Genomic DNA, 19,126 nt, shown 5'->3' on the forward strand with positions numbered 1-19,126 from the left:
TGAGCTAGAAAATAAGTGGAAGGAGTTAAAAGAGAAAGTCATGTGGGCACAAGTAAAATTAGCAGAGCAACAAGAACAGCAGTCAAACCAGATGACTAGCAACCAGAACTCGAGTGATGGAAGTGGAGGAAAGGGGAAAATTCATTAGAGAGGATGCAAAAAGGAATTTTCCCTGTCACGGGTGTAGCAAGTTGGGGCACTGGAAGGACGAGTGTAAGGCTGTACAGAATGGTAATGTGCCAAATAATGATTTAAATCCACAGACGCAGAATGAGGTGCCACAGAATACCCAGCAGCAGGTAATACAAAATCAGTTACCCACAACAACTATGCCAAATTACAGGAGCAAAGCACAACTGAGTGTAGATACCACAAGTTGGGAAGGAAGGGAAAAAAGAGATGCAGCAACTTCACAATTTCTTTTGAATGACACATTCTTTTGTGAAGATCGTTACTGATGGTGCCTGAGGGGGGTGGACGGGGAGTGCTTGCTTGGCGCCTCCTTGCCGGTAGAGCAGTCAGGGCCATACATTGAAGGAAAGGTTTAATGAAATATTGTCACCTTTCTGTTGGACACTGGTGCTACCCGTTCTACTGTGAGAACAGCAGACGTTCCAAACCTACCCCTCTCGGGAGAAGCGATCCAATTAGTGGGTGTTTCTAATGAACAAATTAGTACCCCATTCACAGAGCCAATGGAATTCAGAATAGGTAATTTTAAAGAAATGCATAGATGTTTTGTCTGTGATTCCAGCCCTGTAAACCTGCTGGGACGAGATTTGCTGTGCAAAATGAATTGCACCATCTTTTGCACTCTAAATGGTGTTGAAATTCAGACCCCAGACGAAGACAGAATTTGCAAATTAATGTTAGCAAGACCAGAGATAGAACTTAAAGGACTGACCATAAAGACTTACCAGAAGAACTGCAACAAACGGTAAAACCCGATGTATGGGACTTTACTGGAAAAGATGTAGGATTAATGGTCAATGTTGACCCAATAAAAGTGACCATAAAAGAAGATACAAATACACGACAGCACAAAATGAGTGCAGAAATAAAAGCAGGTGTTGCAGTAGAAATAAAGCGTTTTGGTTGAAACAGGCATTTTACAAGAAATAATGAGCAGTCCATGAAACTCACCCATAATTGGTATAAAGAAACCGAGTGGTAAGTACAGGGTCATACAAGACCTTCGCAAAATTAATAAGATTGTAGTACCTTGCTGTCCAGTTGTGCCAAATCCTACAGTGATTCTGTATCAGATACCGTGGGAGGCTGGATGGTTTACTGTCATAGACCTATGTCACGCATTTTTCTCGATTCCATTGCACCCAGATAGCAAATTTATTTTCTCATTTGAATTCAACAGTCACGTTTACGTTTGGAATCCTGTCCCTCAGGGGTACACAGAATGTCCCTCAATTTTTAATCAGATTTTGAAAAAGTGCTTTGAGTAATTGATACTGCCTGGATAATCAGTCCTAGTTCAGTATATTGATGACCTATTGGTAGCGTCTAAACCTCGCAATGACTGTGTCGTCGACACCATTGAATTACTGAATCATTTAGGTGAAAGAGGGCATAAAGTCTCACCCAAAAAATTACAATTCTGTGCCACGTCAGTGAAATATCTGTTGCACCAGATAGAAAAAGGTGTCAGAAGAGTTACCTCAGAAAGAATCAGAATAATAAGAAATATGAATTTGCCTTAGACCCAAAAAGAGATTAGGATGTTTCTTGGAGTTGTAGGATACTGCAGGCAATGGATTGTGGGATTTGCAGTCCTAGCAAAGCCATATATACAAATGACAAAGAAAAGAGCAAAGGACCCAGTAGAATGGGATGACGAGAGCATGACTGCTTTGGTAAAATTACGAGAATCCCTGTGTACAGCTCCAGCACTGGGGATGCCTTACTATTCAAAGGATTTTGCACTCTTCTGTGACACACAGGATAATTGTGCACTTTCAGTTCTGACTCAAATTCATGGTCTGGTAAGATGTCCTGTGGCATATTTTTCTTCCACCTTGGACCCAGTGGCAGCTGTATTGCCTAGATATCTGAAAGCAGTAGCTGCAACTTGCATGAGCCTTGAGCAGAGTGAATCCATTATTATGGGACATCCTGCATCTGTGTATGTTCCACATGCAGTTGTAATTTTGCTAACCAGGACAAAAATTCAGTATCTCACACCTAGTCGACTGACTAAGTACGAGAGAATTCTTATAGGTGCAGAAAATGTAACTATTGCCAGATGTAACATTCTGAATCCAGCAACACTACTACCTAATTCACACACTGCGGCAGAAGTGAAGGGAGAAGTCGGGCATGACTGTATTGATCTAACTGAGTATAGTAGAAAACCACGACCTGACATAAGAGAAGAGCCATTAATTGATTCAGACTTTGAGCTATTTGTGGATGGCTCATGTATGAGACATGAGGAAAGAGGCCTGAGCGCTGCTTATGCAGTGTGTACACTGGGAGGCCCAGTGGAAGCATCCCATTTGCCTGGAGTCAAGTCTGCACAAGTAGCCGAATTGGTTGCCCTGGCAAAGGCCTGCAAATTTGGGAAAAATGTAAAAGTAACCATATATACTGACAGCCAGTATGGTTATGGGGTTGTGCATGACTATGGCCAATTATGGATGCAAAGGGAGTTTCTGACTTCTTCAGGTACTCCAATCAGAAATGGACAATATGTAAGGGATTTACTGGAAGCAATCCTGTTGCCAAACGAAGTGGCTATGGTCAAGTGTACTGCTCACAAATCTGGCAATGACAAAGTGACAGCTGGTAATTGATATGCTGACCAGTTAGCCCAACATTGTGCAAAATATAAAATGGCTGTTAACAAGAAAGTTGAGGTGGGCGGAAACAGCTGCCAACTTATGTTGCTAGATGGTGTGGATATCTGTGAAGAAGTGAGAGATTTGCAGAATGCAGCAGAACCAAAAGAAAGGGAAGAATGGAGGAAGCTAGGTTGTCGGAGAAGGTATGAGGATGGTGTCATTGTTTACCTTGATGAAATGCCAGTGTTACCTAACTGTCTGCTTGCTCCTATGGCTAGGATGATTCACGGAGATTCTCATTTGGGAAGAGATGCTATGATACGTCTGTTCAGACAGTCATGGTTTAATACGAAATTCAGGAACATAGCAGAAGCACTCTGCCAGAGGTGTTTGGTTTGTCAACAAATGAATCCAGGGAAGAAAACAGTGGTGTTACCAGGAAAGATTGGGAAGGCAGAGGGTCCCTTTATACATTTGTAGATAGTTTTCCAGTAACAATTGAATCAGATAGAGGAAAACATTTTAATAGTGAAATAATGGGTCTAATTTGTGAAGCATTCAAGATTGATGTGCAACAGCTAGTGGAAATCAACTGGTATACCAGACGCACAGCAATGATTAAAGTATTGTTCTAAGGTACAAACTGATTATCAAATATTGTAATATAGTAAACTCAATTAATTTGCCAAAGATATCAAAGAAATCGAATCACTCAATGATGCGATTCATACTCATTTCATTGTTGAAAACATCATGAATGTTGCAAAATGCCAGATGTACAAAGAAACCACAGTAACTTATGTGTTTCTTACATGTCAATAAATCAAGAAAAAACACAAAGAATTTTAGTATATTTTCATGAACATTAATATTCAAATCTTCTTGGCAAAGCCCAATGCATTTCGGGATTAACTCCCTTCTTCAGGGGCACTGGTAATAAAACAAGAAACATGCTATAAGAACAACATCAATGCCGCTCATAGACTGCTGCCGTTCCTGAGCCAGACTCTTTGTGGATTGCGAACAGAGGACGTCGTGGGATTTCATCGCAGCTGTCACCGTTTGCTGCCTTGTGCGGGTTGTGCAAGGGGGAGAGTGTTCTGACTGCCTTAGACGCCAAGGCATTGCGAGGTCCAGCAGGCTCTCTGCTACACAGCTGCTGCCTCTTCCCTCGGCGTTCCCGCCCCCCGCCTGTAGTGACATAATCTCCTTCCCAATCCTGCGATGCGGGACGCACGCGGGACTTAGCCCGGGGCGAAGCCTGGGCAAAGGGCGGGCCGTCTAAGGCCAAACAAGGCCAAACAAGGCCGGCCTGGGCAACCCCCCTAATACTGCCATACGGCATTACTGTGCTCACTGTGCTTGCGTGGTTAATTAGCCACTATTTATCTTAGATAATACTAACTTCTTTTGGGGCGTGTATGTTTTGAAAGTATTATAGCTCTTTTATTTTCCTTGAAACAATGGCATCTAAGACGGGGAAAAAACGTAATGTTACCCTTGAAACCTCTAATACGGTAGCTATTGGTACCATTGACCAATTCTTTAAAAGAGTGTCTACTGTCTTGGAAAAAGAGATTCTTCATGTGGAAAAGCGACTCTCTCTAGACTTAATACCGGGAACGCGCTCGTCCTTGGGAGGGATAGGGTCAGCAGCCCCCCCAAAGCAGATAATTCAGTTAGGGGAGGCAATTCAACTTACAAATGCAGGGGATGGGGACGAGGAGCTGTTCAGTTCTGGCAGCGATGCGTCCTCTCAGAACCTGTCTCTAAATGCTGACATTACTAGTTTGTCTATTTCACCCAATTTATTAACTGCCTCTTCACCAGCCATAAGCCCTCACCCCACAGTTGAGGCAAAACGTAATACAAGGAAAAGAGGGGGGGGCACTAAAGAAACGCCAAGCAAAAATAACGAAGATAGATCATACTGAAGCTCTCCCATCAGTCCCACAGGTAGTAATAGATGATTCCCCACTTCCGCAGAACCGCCTTGACTTGCCCCATGGCTTAACCTCAGAGGGAAGGCTAATAGGGATGATAGAGGTCATAGTGAAGTCACTTCTGCTTCCCCTCCTTGAGAGAACTAGGACAATTAGCTCAAAGTTAGATCATCTTGTCCATCAGGTGGGGGAAAATACAATTTCTCTCGCAGAATTAGCAAGGGTACAACCACAAAAGACCCTGGAGAGTATTCCTGTTAACCCCGCCCTGCGTGCTGATAAACCCTCGACCAGCGCTATTAACCCGAAAACTGGTGTTGCTTTCGGGAAAAAAGCCCTGGCAAAAACTATTAAAAAAACACCCCCCCAAGTACAGACAAAGCCAACAGAATCAAATCCCCCGAAACAAAAGGAGACTCCCCTGCTGGAAGATAAGAGGGCCACGGGGATCCAACTAAGGCCTGCCCAAGTTAAACCAGCAAAAGCAAACTGGGAGAAGCCTCCTCAGAAATACGAGAGAAGTAATCTTCGGGTAGTAGATCTGACGCCAGAGGCCGCACCATACGCTATCATTATGTCAGGAGTTCCAGAAATTACTGAAGGCCTAAGGGAGGATCATCAAGCTTTAAAAAACAAAGTAATACACTGGTTGGTAAACAATAGACCTCTCCCTGCGCATATTAACGGAGAAATCTTAGTGGTGAGGCGCGCAATATGGGTAGGCTCAAGACCAAAGGACAAGAAGGGGGATGTAGTCATTGTTAACTTCAAAGATCATATGGTCGTGAGATTTATCGGTGACTGGTACGATGGGAGAGGAGGTGACCCTATCTCCACCCACCATGTCAGATACTTTTATCCACGGGAGCCTGTATCGCAGGTGAGGGCAAGCGCAGCAGGAAGGTACCCTCTTAAGTGGCGAGGACTGGAATGTCAACCCCCAATTCAAAATTTCTATAATTATCCCCACAGAGCACAGTTGTATCAGGGGCATTCAAATACATTTTTTCCTGTTCAACAGGGTTTTAACCTACCCACTGCAAACCATTTCTCAGTACTTTATGGACTGAATGACGTGGATTGACGCTGCCCGTTTCCTAGGGGAGGGGTAAATAAGCAGGAAACCATAGTAAACCCAGGGTTGGTCGAATCTGTTGAGGTAAAAGGGGCACCTACACAGGAGAGTGAGCTTAGTGAAAAAGCTACACCCGGTGACATAAATCATGGAGAACATACACCGACTAGGGTAGAGGAGGCAGTAATTGCCCCGATAAAGCAAGTGGTGCCTGCAGATGTAACCCATACGAGCAGAGAAGGCCCCATGGTAAAAGAAAACGACCAAATTGAAGTGGCCAATTGTTTGGAAGTAGTATTCCATCCTGAACCGGTGAAGGGGAAATCCTTGTCCTTTTTGTCCTGGAACATTGCGGGACTCCGCCCAAAGATTGAGGACGGAAGTGCCCTTAGCTTTGTCAAAAATTACGACATTATCTGCCTCCAGAAAACCTGGTCTACTGTTGAACTGCATCTGCTGGGTTACAAAACTTACTTTACCCCAGCGGTTGCAGTTACTTCTGGTAGAGCAAAGGGAGGATTATCTATATTTGTGGCAAATACCATACCAGGGCTAAAGGTCTTACCCTTGTATCTGGACTCAAATTATCAGCTACTAAACCTCTCACTTGGAAAGAAGGAGAGTATTCTGCTCATAAACTTCTATGATAACCTGTTGGAAGCTGATGCCCTCAAAACACTCGGGGCACTTCGCCAAAAACTTATAAAGTTGTTGACAAGGTCGCACCCGGACAGAATGATAAGCATTATCTGGGGTGGGGGACTTCAATCAGCACCCATGTGATAGAGGAGATAGTAATATCTGTGGGCTGGCAGGCGAGCAAGAAGAGCAGATTATTCACTTCTGGCATAATAAGGTGGGAGAGTACCATAATGAAACACTCTCTGAGCTGGGCCTGTTGGTTATAAATAAAGTTAATTCGACTACCAAGCAACTAGATCCCACTTATCTGGAGAGGGGAAGTGAGTCCACAGTGGATTACATCCTGGTCTCAGAAACACTGGTGAGCAGAGTTGAGAACTTCAGAGTGCTAGTTAACACTCTGAGCGATCACTCTGCTCTGGAGCTGACTATGGAACAGGGACAGTGCTCCTTGTATCTTACATCTAGTGCACTCGCCCAAAACAATCTCCATTTGTCCAAAATGAACGGTTATGCCCTAAAGTAGGGGAAGGTAGACGCAGGCGAGATAACTAAAAAGGTGGTAAACACTGTCTATTCAGCTATAGAGAAGTGCCTCGACCTAGATACACATGAAGAGGATGTCCTTCAAAACTTAAGGTTAATCCTAGAAAAAATTAATGAACTCCTAACCATTAAGCCGAAAGGGAACAGGGACACAAACAAAGGATGGTTTGACCACAAGTGCTCAGCAGCACACAAAAAACTAAAGACGGCCCTAGCTTAATATGTCAGAGATCATGGTGAAATAAGAACCCTGAGAAAGAGTTATAGTACTGTATGCAAGGTTAGGAAGGTGGAGCTGAAGCAAGCACTGCGGGACCAGCTGCACGAAAGCACATTGAATAAAAACAACGAGGCATTTTGGAAGGTGCTGAAAGCCCCGTTCCTGGTTGACTCAAAAAGTCAGCCATCGGTTGAGGTGGCTATTGAGGGTCCAGTTTGGGTAAGCCACTTTTCCAAAATTTTCAAAATCCCTGAGGAAGTTGAATCGTCAGTGGGAGCGCGCAGTGACATTTCATGCGCAAAAGTTTATACCATTCCTTTGGAATTCGAATTAGCCGAGGTATTTGATGCACTGAATAAGAGCATGAATGGGAAAGCCCCCGGACCAGATGGGGTACCAGTGGATTTTTTTAAGCACAACACAGAACTTTGGGCTCCCATTTTAACGAGGGTTTTTTCTTCAGTAATGAAGTGCGGGGTTTTTGAATCTTGGTCCCAATCCACTATGGTCCCGATATTTAAGAAAGGAAATAGAGAGGATGTGTCCTGCTACCGCCCAATCTCGCTGCTGGACTCGCTGGGCAAAGTTGTGGGGAGAGTAGTGCTCCAGCGACTCCAGCAGTGGGCTGATGATGGGGGGATCCTTTCCGATCTCCAATTTGGTTTTCGGGAAGGCTTTGGGACAACAAAGCAAGCACTAAACCTGGCATTAATGATGGGTAAATATGTCTCAGCAAAGCAGGTTTCCCTTTATATGGTGGTGTATGTAGATTTGTCTGCTGCTTTCGATTGCGTTTCCCATTCGAAATTATGGTCGATTCTTGCGAAGATGGGAGTAGAGTCTTCTCTCATCACAATTTTGAGAGAGTTGTACTCGAACGCCTCCGCTAGGGTGCGCTTTGGTGTAAAGGGCGAACTCTCTGAGTCGTTCGCAGTGGAGCATGGAGTCCGGCAGGGATGCGTCTTGGCCCCCTTCCTCTTCTCTCTCTATACAAACGGGCTTGAGGTTGAGATGTTGAGGGGGGCCAGGATTTTCCTCAGGTACAAAAGCGACCGATACCCGCTCTACTATATGCGGACGACGCAGTGATATTGGCCCGAACACCGCGAGAACTGCAGAATGCGCTAGTTAGGTACGCTAGATTTATGGGCTCCCTCGACCTGCGTATAAACATCAAAAAAACATATACTATGGTAGCAGGATCCAGAAGGAAAAAGAGAAACACGTTGCTGCTTGATGGGGAAAGGGTTGAATCTACTGCCCAATATCCCTATCTCGGCATTATGATCGATGAAAAAATTTCCTGGAAACCAGCTGTTGAGGCAAGAAAGCACCACTTGCTTCGAGCTATTGCAGCACTTATTAGTTTCTCCCAGAAGTTAGGAAGGAGACCCCCGGTAGAGTTATTATGTATATATAGGGCAAAATTCCAATCAACCGCACTTTATGGAGCAGGGTTATGGGGGCACATTAACACAAACTCCCTCCAGGTAGCTCAAAATACCTTTCTACGATTCCTTTTGGCGGCACCAAAACTGTTTCTACGTTTGCCTGCCATGCAGAGCTGGGAATCTCTCATTTGGAGGACTTGGCAAAAATACAACCAATTTTGCTCTGGAGGCGCATTTGGACCTCCACCGAAAATCTATTCACTAAACAGATAGTTTCAGACTGTATGTCTTTGGACAACTCTGGCAAAATCAAATGGCTTCTGTATGTGAAAAGTTTTCTGGTTGATTTGGGATTAGGAAGGTACTATCTATATCCGGAAGAAATCAGAGAAATATCTAGGAAAGATTTAAAAATGCGGGCCTTGAGCCATGTAGAAGAGCTGCCCGCTGCAAAGGAGGCAAGGAAGCAAGCAATTCTTCATTCTATGGCAATCATGACCACTCTAGAGATCGAACCCTACCTAAAGTATGTTCAGTCACAATTTGAACGTTTTCTCCTTGTTAGATTCAGATTGAACATATTTCACAGGTTGGTGGCGTTCCCAGTTAAAAACAGTTGGGAACGTGTTTTAATGCCATGTCCATGCGATGAAGTTTCAGAACAGTCAACCATTCATGCCATCCTGTTCTGCAAATTTTACTCTTCTCATCGCAAACTCTGGTTGATTCCTCTTTTAAAAACAATGGGCATCAGAAGATGCCGCCCAGCCATGTTGCGCTTGCAATTCTGAACTAGTGACTAAATGTATTGGAACGTTTTTAAAGTGTATTTTTAAACAGAGAGTAAATCTTTGATATAAAAACTCTTGGCCATTTGATGAAGAGCAGGAATGTCATTTAAACGTTCGGTTTGACTAAGGTTTTTATAGTCTCTTTATGTATGGCACCTGGTTCCAAAGTGTATTTTAGGATAAATACTTGTAGTTTTTAAAAGATAAATGAAATGTATGAATATATTGTTGAAATTCTTTTATGGTTTTTTATGTACTTTGAAAACCGAATAAAGAAAGATTTACTTTACTTTACTTTACATCAATGTAAATTGATCATGATATATGAACAAAATATTGCACCAATACAATGACCAAGGAAAAGCAATGAAACAATCATCCTGATGTGCCTGCTAATAGTCAAACCCAGAAAGTGCTCACCAAACTGTGATAACTAGACAGTAGTAAAACAAGAACTTGTGGTAATAAGTAATCCACCAAAGTAAAAGTTGCCAAGAGAAACCACTATAAACTGCAATAAGTTGAATGAGAGGTGTGTAAAACATGATATAAATTAGTATAATGTGAGGTGAATGAAAATGATTTTAAGATCACTCAAGCATGTGTAGATTATTCGCTGCGAATGAACTAAAGAAAACTCACTGCGATCCAAGACGTGAGAACACAATGTGCTGACGAACTTCAGCTATTGGTGATATCAAATCTAAATGAATTCAATGTAACTAAGTATGGGCGGAAAATCCGTTTCGCTCGTGGATTTTGCGGATTTTCGGTAAATTCGCAATCTGCGAGATTTGCGAATCTCCCGCAAAATCCGCAAATCCGCGAGCAGCGGATTTTATGGCTTGCTCGCACTGTTCGCGTGAGTTCGCGGCTTCCCAGTACAACTTCGCGCCCCGCGAATAAGTGCTAAATTGCAGAAATACGATCTTAGCAAAACTGAAACTACTTACCAGGTTCAAAAGTTCAGGCTCATCATTAGTAGCCATTTCCTGTAGTGCTTCCTGAGGGGCCCCTCCAGAGTTCAGTTGCCAGTTGCAACTATTATGTGACCCTGCTCTGAACCTCAGAATAGTTACACATATGCCACAAAGGTCCTGAATTACAGCTAAGGGAGACAAGCAGGAGCCAGGCTGGAAGTTCAAATCCATTAATCAGCCCCTAATTCATTATTGTCAGTTGGGGCAGGGCAGGTGTTGTAACTAATTTTGCAACAATGAAAGCACTTAGCAAGTGCAAAAGATCACTAATCAGGAAGCACTAAGGAAGCAGGTGCCAGCTAAAAAAATGTTCTGTGACACATTAATCAGCCCCAAATTAATTCAGGTCACTTGAGGCAGGGAAGGTGTGCTTTGCTTTGCCACAATAATGTACACTGACTGGACAACCAGAGGGTGCTGTGATGAAACAGAGGGTGGCATGGGTGGGCCAGAGGGTGGCATGAGTAGTCAGAGAGTGGCAGTGGTGACAGAGAGTGGCAAACACAAAAAAAAAAAATCCGCAAATTCGCGAGAATTCGCGGATTTTGCGGATTGCAAATTCGCAAATCCGCAAAATTCACGAACGCGAGATTCGCCAAATTCGCCCATGCTTAAATGTAACCCAGGCATCAGTCTCCATGACAAATAACCTGTTGTCTCACCAGAATATAATAGAGAGTGGAGTACTCACAAGATTGACTATGTCAATGCTGCCACACACAGGTGAAAGGGCGAAAGTGAATCTGTAAAATTAAACAAAAGTCTTGTGACTCTCAAGAGCAAACAATGCAGAGTCTGGGAAAACCTTTTGTATAAAAGGTGCTTAAGAACCTCAAATCCAATGATCCTAGGTGTTCAAATTGAAGAACTGTACACGGATGTCAAGCACAGGAAACCCTCCACTGTGGCCGGCGGGAATAATCTGAAAAAAAAACACAGGCGTGTTCTAAACAAAGAAGAAACGAAAGCGCACTTTAAGCATGTGGCCAAGCCACCTGCCACCAGACCATATCAGTATTGTACTGCACAACAGTTACCGCAAAAACTGTACTGTCCACTGGTATAATCACACGAGAGGGGAAGTCATTGGTGTTTGCAAACGAACACCGCTATGTCAGGGAGTAAATAGACGTGCGTGACGCTGTGATCAGTGTCGAAATAGGACTTGTACGCGCAGACATCTTGGAATGGTGTAATCTGCTAAAATCATCAAGTGTTAAATGCAGGAGATACCACACCGTAAAATCAAGCAATGAATGGCCATGGAATGAGGTTTGTTAAGAACAACAACAATAAACAAGGAGAACACCGAACTCTCTACGCATATATTCTATCAGAAACACATAATGCTGAAAGCAAAATGACATGAAGTTAATTAAGGATGTGGAAAGCCACATTGCAATGGTGTGTCTTTCTGATTCTGAAATAAATCACGAGAATATAACTAGTGAAACTGATGGCAGGAGATGAAGTGAATGACACATCAAGGGGTGAAGGCACGTAATGAGTTTTAAAAACAATCAGAAAAAATGTGGTTAATTGAAATACAAACAGCCACCACCAAGGAGGTGGAATATTAGAATCACAAGGTGGAGTATTGAAAAAAATGAAGTACGAAAAAATAGAGTATTGAAAAAAATAAAAAGATACACCGAAAGGAACAGAATAGTCGTGCTAAACTAAACACTACAATGTCATCAATTAACTGAGGAGCACGAGAAGTGAAGTGCAATGTTTGGCTTAATGGAAGGCACATGTACAAAGCTACAGTAAAGTACCACAGAGTCATCAGACAAAGAATAGATTTTGAACATTAGAGAAAGCATTGTAGTTCAATTCTATCATTGAGACCTCCTGGAACTAGCGTCTGAAGATACTTTATCCACCATGCTTCCCTTTGGGCTAACAGAATGTGTGGATTCTGACCAACTGTGAACACCAAAGATTCTAGAATAGTGAACTGCAATTGTGCATTTGTATGTCGTTGTTCTGACCAATGGGAGGCAAAATATAATTTGATGGATTTGGTAGGGATAGTACTTTTGTGCTCTGTGATTCTCACTTTTATTTTGCGTGATGTTTTGTCTACATATAACAGCCCACATGGACATTTGATAGTGTAAATGACATTAAGAGAGTTACAATCTCCATTGTGTTTTAAGGTAATGGGTTTGCCTGAGTATGGATGATGGATGATGTTGCCAGTCATGACATTATTACAATGGACACAGTTGTAGCATTTACACATACCATGGTAGATCTTTTCTTCTATTTTCTTCGTAGAGAGAATATCTTTGATATTTTTACTCCGAGTGTAGGTAAAAAGAGGTTCTTCATTGAATAATCCATTGAAATCAGGTTCCTGTTTGAGGAGATCCCACCTGGATTTGATGATTTTTTTGATAGAATGTGATTGCGTTGAGAACTTAGACACAAATACTAAGCAACTGGATTCACTCTTGGCCTGCGACACAAGCAGACTCTCACGGTCTTTAAGAGATGTTTTATTGACCGCTTCAGTCAGGATGGAATTGGGATAACCACAGTCAAGGAATTTGTCTTGTTGTTTTTGAAGAGTGTCCTTTAGTATATTGACATTTGAAGTTATGCGTTTAACTCTCAACATTTGTGAAAATGAAAGATTCTTAATTAGCGAAGATTTGAATAGTAATGTTCATGAAAATATACAAAAAAATCTTTTTGTTTTTTTCTTGATTTATTGACATGTAAGAAACACATAAGATACTGTGCTTTCTTTGTACACCTACCATTTTGCAACATTCATGATGTTTTCAACAATAAAATAAATATGAATTGCATCATTGAGTGATTCGATTTCTTTGATCTCTTTGACAAATTGTTTGAGTTTACTATATTACAATATTTGATAATCAGTTTGTACCTAAGAACAATACTTTAATCATTGCTGTGCATCTGGTATACCAGTGGATTTCCACTAGCTGTTGCACATTGATTCGGGATGGCCGCCCACCCACCAGGCAGCAGGCGACCTTTGATCTAATTTTGACATACTTTCATGGTTTACATTGCATAAATAGGGTGTGCACTAACTATACTGACTGCATTCAAGTTTGAACAACAATTACACTGTGCATATCGCCCAGAGGCTTCTGGAGTGGTAGAACAAATGAATGGCACAATCAAATCAAGATTGGGAAAAATGTATGAGTCTACTTGATTGGAGTGGCCAGATGCTTTGCCACTTGTTCTGATGGGACTTAGAAGTATTCCAGACCGGAACACAGGCTTAAGTCCCCATGACATACTGATGGGAAGAGCAATGAGGTAAGCATGGGTGCCAGGACACAAGCTGCTAAATATATCTGATGATTTAGTACTGGAGTACTGCAAAGAACTGGCTGACCAAGTGTGTTCTATCTCTCACCAGGTTGGGGAAGATGCTGTCGCCAGACCAGCAACACCATCTCATGACCTGAACCCAGGTGATTGGGTAGTGCTTAAGAAACATTCTCGAAAAACTTGCCTTGCACCAAGGCGGGGAAAACCACGACAAGTGATTTTGGTTACCACCACAGCTGTGAAGTGTGCAGGAGTTCCACACTGGATCAATGCCAGTCATACGAAAAAGGTGACTGAACCTGATGAAACTGAGGCTGAAGGTTGCGCAGCTGAGGGGTCTCAAGATATCGATCCTGAAGTAGCTGAAGAAGAACAACTGAGCACCAGTCAAGATGATTGGATTCCAGTAATCGACATCCCTGCAGAATATGTGAAAACGAGAAGTCAAACATATCAAGATAGACAAAGTGATAGTGAGGACGAGACAGGTGTAGAAGAAGGTACTCAGATAATAGAAATACAAGTCAAAGGTGATTCTGAGGAGGACCAGATAGGGAAAGATCAGATAATCGACACTCCACCAAGAACTTCAGAGTCTGAAAAGAGACATATGGAAATTGATATTGATATTGATATTGAAATGTATTTGTAAAGCGCTCGTACGCCCGGAGGCTTCATGGCGCTATAGACGGGGACACAACACATCAGTCAGAGGAAGCAAAAAGGAGCTCATCAGAACGCTTGGGAAAAGAGCCATGTTTTGAGGGAGTGTCTAAAACTGAGAATGTTTCCACAAGTTTTAAGGTGAAAAGGGAGGGAGTTCCAGAAGGCCGCCGCAAGATGGTCAAAGCAACAACCTCCAAGACGCTTCCTTTTGTAAGTAGGAACAATCAGAAGATGTTTATGCATAGAGCGAAGATTCCTGGAGGGGTCATATTTTTTGAACAGATCTCTGATGAATATGGGGCCGGATTGGTGTAAGGACTTAAATAAAATACAACCAGTCTTGAAAGCCACCCGTTGCTCAACAGGCAGCCAGTGTAGTTGTTTTAGGCCCAGTCTAACAGACTGCCTCCTAGGTAGATTCAGAATGAGTCTAGCTGCCTGGTTCTGAATTAGCTGGAGGCGTTTTAACTCGCCAACCTGGAGCCCAAGGTAAAGACTATTAGAGAAATCCAATCTAGACAGAACCAGGGAGATGACAATCTGTGTGAGCGCTTCCAGAGAGAAGAAACAAGCAATTTTCTTAATTTTCTTCAGCTGAAAAAGGCTGGAAGACACCACTGCACTGACCTGCCTTTTCAGAGAGAGATCTTCGCTAAGAAAAATTCCTAGGCTCTTAACTGAGGGCGATTTAGAGGGTGGGGCTCCCATGCTGGCAGGCCAAAAGCCAGAGTTCCAGCTGAGTATACTCTGCCAAGGCAAGACCAACTCAGTCTTGCCTGGGTTGAGCTTCAGGTGACTGCAGCTCATCCAACTCAGGATGTGAGACATGGTGTTTTGAAACACTACCACTGAGTCCTCGGTGTTTAGGGGAAAGATGAGCTGCAGATCATCTGCATAGTTGAAAATGGTAACTCTAGTGTCCCTAAGGGAATACAGCAGGGGGCGTAAATATAAATTAAAAAGTAGCGGTGACAAGGACGAACCCTGAGGAACTCCGCAAGTAGTAGGAATAGTGGGGGCCGTGAAGGGGCCCAACCTCACGGATTGGGTACGGCCAGTAATGAATGAGCGAATCCAGCTCAGCGCAGGGCCCCTGAGACCGGCCTGTTCGACACGGTTGACCAAGATGGTATAGTCAACCGTGTCGAATGCCGCAGATAGATCCAATAGTACCAGAGCCTGGTGGATCCCCTCATCGGCATTCCGCCTCAAGGTGTTCTGAACTGAGACGATGACAGCTTCAGTAGAATGAAGAGGGCGGAAGCCAGCCTGGTTGGGCGCAAGGTACTGTGATTCTTCCAAAAATTTGGACATGCTATCACAAACATGGGCCTCCAATATTTTGGCACAGTACGGCAGCAAGGAAATGGGCCTGTAATTGAGAGGATCCGATGGATTAGCCCCAGCCTTTTTCAGCAAAGGGATGAGAAGAGCTTTTTTAAAACTGGCAGGGACCAAACCCTGTGAGAGGGATCCATTCATCATGGAGAGCATGCTCTCAGGGATGGCGGCTCCCACTTCCCGCAAGATGTAGGGAGGGCATATGTCATCAGGAGAACCAGATTTAACTTTGAGGAGGAGTTTAGATAAACAGGCAGCATCAATGGAGGGGAAAGATTCTAGAGTGGAAGGATTGTAAAAAATATCAGCCGGGGAAAGAGGGGATGAGGTAGTGACAATGCTTTGCTTTATGGTGCAAATCTTATTAAAAAAGAAGGTATTTAGTGTGTTGCAGAGATCCTGAGTGGGAGCCGCAGCTAGGGAAGTTCTATTACTGCCACTAAGGCTCTCCACAATGTTGAATAAATCTCTAGATTTATTGCGAGATTGAAGAATTTGCTCAGAGAAGTAGTCGGTTTTATGCTTCTGAATGAGTTTCTGGTACTCCTTTCGTGCCTTGCAATAATCAGCCTTGTCAGAATCTGAGTACGCCGACCGCCACTTACGCTCCTTCTGACGAACTAGCAGCTTTAAGGCTTTAAGGCTTTAAAATTAGGGCGGAGGCTCAAGCAGAAGAAAATCAAGGGTTCAAAGAGCTTCAGCAGGAACAGACAAGAGTAGACCATTGTGTTCAGGACAAAGAAGGTGAAACAAACAAAAGTCAAATTCAGTAGATTTCTGAACAAGGCAAGATTAGTGACCAGGCAGAAGAAACAGAAATAAGATCTGGATCTAGTCAGATAGAGAGGGAAACGGACGACAGCATTGAAATCGATGTGCCACAACTGAATGAAAATAAAAGAGCATTCGAAGAGTACCAAAGCACAGTGCCAACTAAAAGACTCAGAAAAGGAGACAAGTGGCCTAGATTTGTCAAAAGACTGAGACTGCATTTAAAGACAATTAATGAAGAACCTGAACAAGTAAACAAAGTTACAAGTCAAACTGATCAACCTGTAATACAACCAAGAAGGAGAAGTCCACGACTAAAGAGACTGAATAATGAATACAAAGGCCCCTGAGTGGACCTACATTGTTTTGGAAGATTTTGAAAACCTGGAAATAAGTGACAAAAGTGATGAAGAATTGATTACTGATCAAACTGACGAAGAAGTGAGACACACCTAAAATTTGCATAGGGTAAAAGCTGTGTAAAAGTTACGAAGAGGGGTTGAATCTCCTTTAGTCAGAAATGGCTGATCATACTGTTAATGGAAGACCGAAAATAAATTGTTTAAAAACATGTTGATGAGTAAAGAGACAAAGAATGACATTAATGGACAGTTACCAATAGATACAGAAGAAGTACAGACATTAGATACACCAAAAAGAGTAGATATACATGAGAAAGCACTTAGCATTAAACAACGAAAAGTAGACTTAAAAGCACCAGATCAGGAAGGACTGCATTATAATAGAATCAAAAACAGAACTCATTTAAATGTTTTTGCATACCTATTAGTACATTATGTAGAAGCAATGGAAATAGAAGACTGCTATGTCTGTATGAAGCTGCCTACTTTGGTAGCTGAGGGTGTGACGTACCACCATTTGCCGCTAACATATGGAATTTCATGTAGTTTTTTAGCCAACCAAAACGCTACAATGCATCATTTTGATTGGTCTGAGTGCCATAGATCGGAGCTCAGATAGGACTAGGGGCCTAGTAATGTTTCCCACCAGGCTGTGCAATGTAGCCTGGTGGGGAACACGCAAAGTAAATATGATTATTTGGCCGGCCCAAGAAGGCTTGCCAAGAAAGTCCTGCACACTTGGAGTGTGCAAAACACTCCTCACCCTGTGCCTCAAGTCCTGCCCCGCCCCGCTCTAACCCAGCCCGAACCTAGAAAAAATAGAATGATAATAACAATGGGGGTCATTACGATGGCAGGTGGACTAGAGTCCGCCCGTCATAGTGGTGGGGATCGGGACCGCCCGCAATGCATACGGCGGTCCCGCACTTCAAATCAGGATGCGACTGCCACCATGGCGGTTGCATCTTGCAATTTAACATTGCGGCGGGTGCTGCTGACTGCAGCACCTGCCACAATGTTAAAAAAGCAGGTTGTATATTTCACTGGGCAGGCAGCACACAGTGCTTAGTGCAGTTAAAAGTATGGGGTTACCATGGGTACCCTCCAGTGCACCCACACCTCCCCCAACACAAATGGGACCTGCAACAGGCCCCCGAAACCAATCCCTGCCAGCCTGTGTATGGCAGTTCCATCGCCATACACCGACTGGCGGGGATGCAGCATTGTAATTTGGCAGACAGTGCCTGCTAGGCACTGCCACCATTTTACGGATGCTGACTGCACCGCCAGGCAATCGGACTGATTGCCTGTTGCAGATCCATGGTGGGCGGTCTTTGCGCCCGCCAAGATTGTGGTCCTCCCACCATCCTAATTTGGCGGGGGAAAATCGCAGTCCGACGGTGGAAGGCCTGCCACAGCACGACTGGCGGTGGCCAGCCTTCCACCATCATAATGACCCCCTATTTATTATCATTTTATTTTTCCTGCTCATAGAGCAGTGGAGCACTGCTCCTCTGCCTTAGTGGAGGAGCTGCCCCTAGTAGCAGGGTGTATAATTGAAGGCCCCTTTGTTGTAGATGCCTATTGTCTGAAGTAGGAGATGGCATGAGGCTCCAATGACAGAGGGACCTAACACTGGGACATAACTGAAGGTACATCTTCTGGCCTAGGAGGAGCCCATTGCTTGAGTCTTCATGGCATATCGTATTGAGTGTGCCATCTCCTCGTGGGCTTCACAGCTTCTGTTTACATTCTTTTTGATTGAAAGTGAGTGACACTCTGGCTGAGTGGAGTCTACCTACTGGTGAATTTCCCTCATCCTCAGTGGTGCTGATGGAGTCTTTGGGCTCAATTAGCGAAGGGAGTTGTAACATAATCTCTGTATTCTGGGTGGAATTTCCACACGGTGTGCTCTCTGCATGTGTTGTGCGGAAAATCCACCCCTAATGCGGCGATTCCACCACAATTGAGGAGACTCCAACACGAGTGCTGAGACTCCACACTCGTAACTTTAGTACACATAAGACCCTTTGTGAATAAGGCCCTTTTTTGTACACCTAGTGGCAAAGGTCCTTTTTTGTCTTCACACCTGTCAGAACCCCTATCTGAGGGCCATGGGGCAAGCAGGAGCTACTGGGCTCAACCGTGAAGGCTAGTGTATTTTTCTCCTGATGTCCTGGGGATTGACCTTCTATGGATCCTGAGAACCTGGGACAAGTATCCTTTCAGTACTTTCAATAGTCGTGCAGGTCGAGCAGTCCAAGGCTTCTCTGGTGAGGGAT

Source organism: Lissotriton vulgaris, chromosome 4_1, assembly GCF_964263255.1.
Source record: "Lissotriton vulgaris chromosome 4_1, aLisVul1.2, whole genome shotgun sequence".
NCBI lineage: Eukaryota > Metazoa > Chordata > Amphibia > Caudata > Salamandridae > Lissotriton > Lissotriton vulgaris.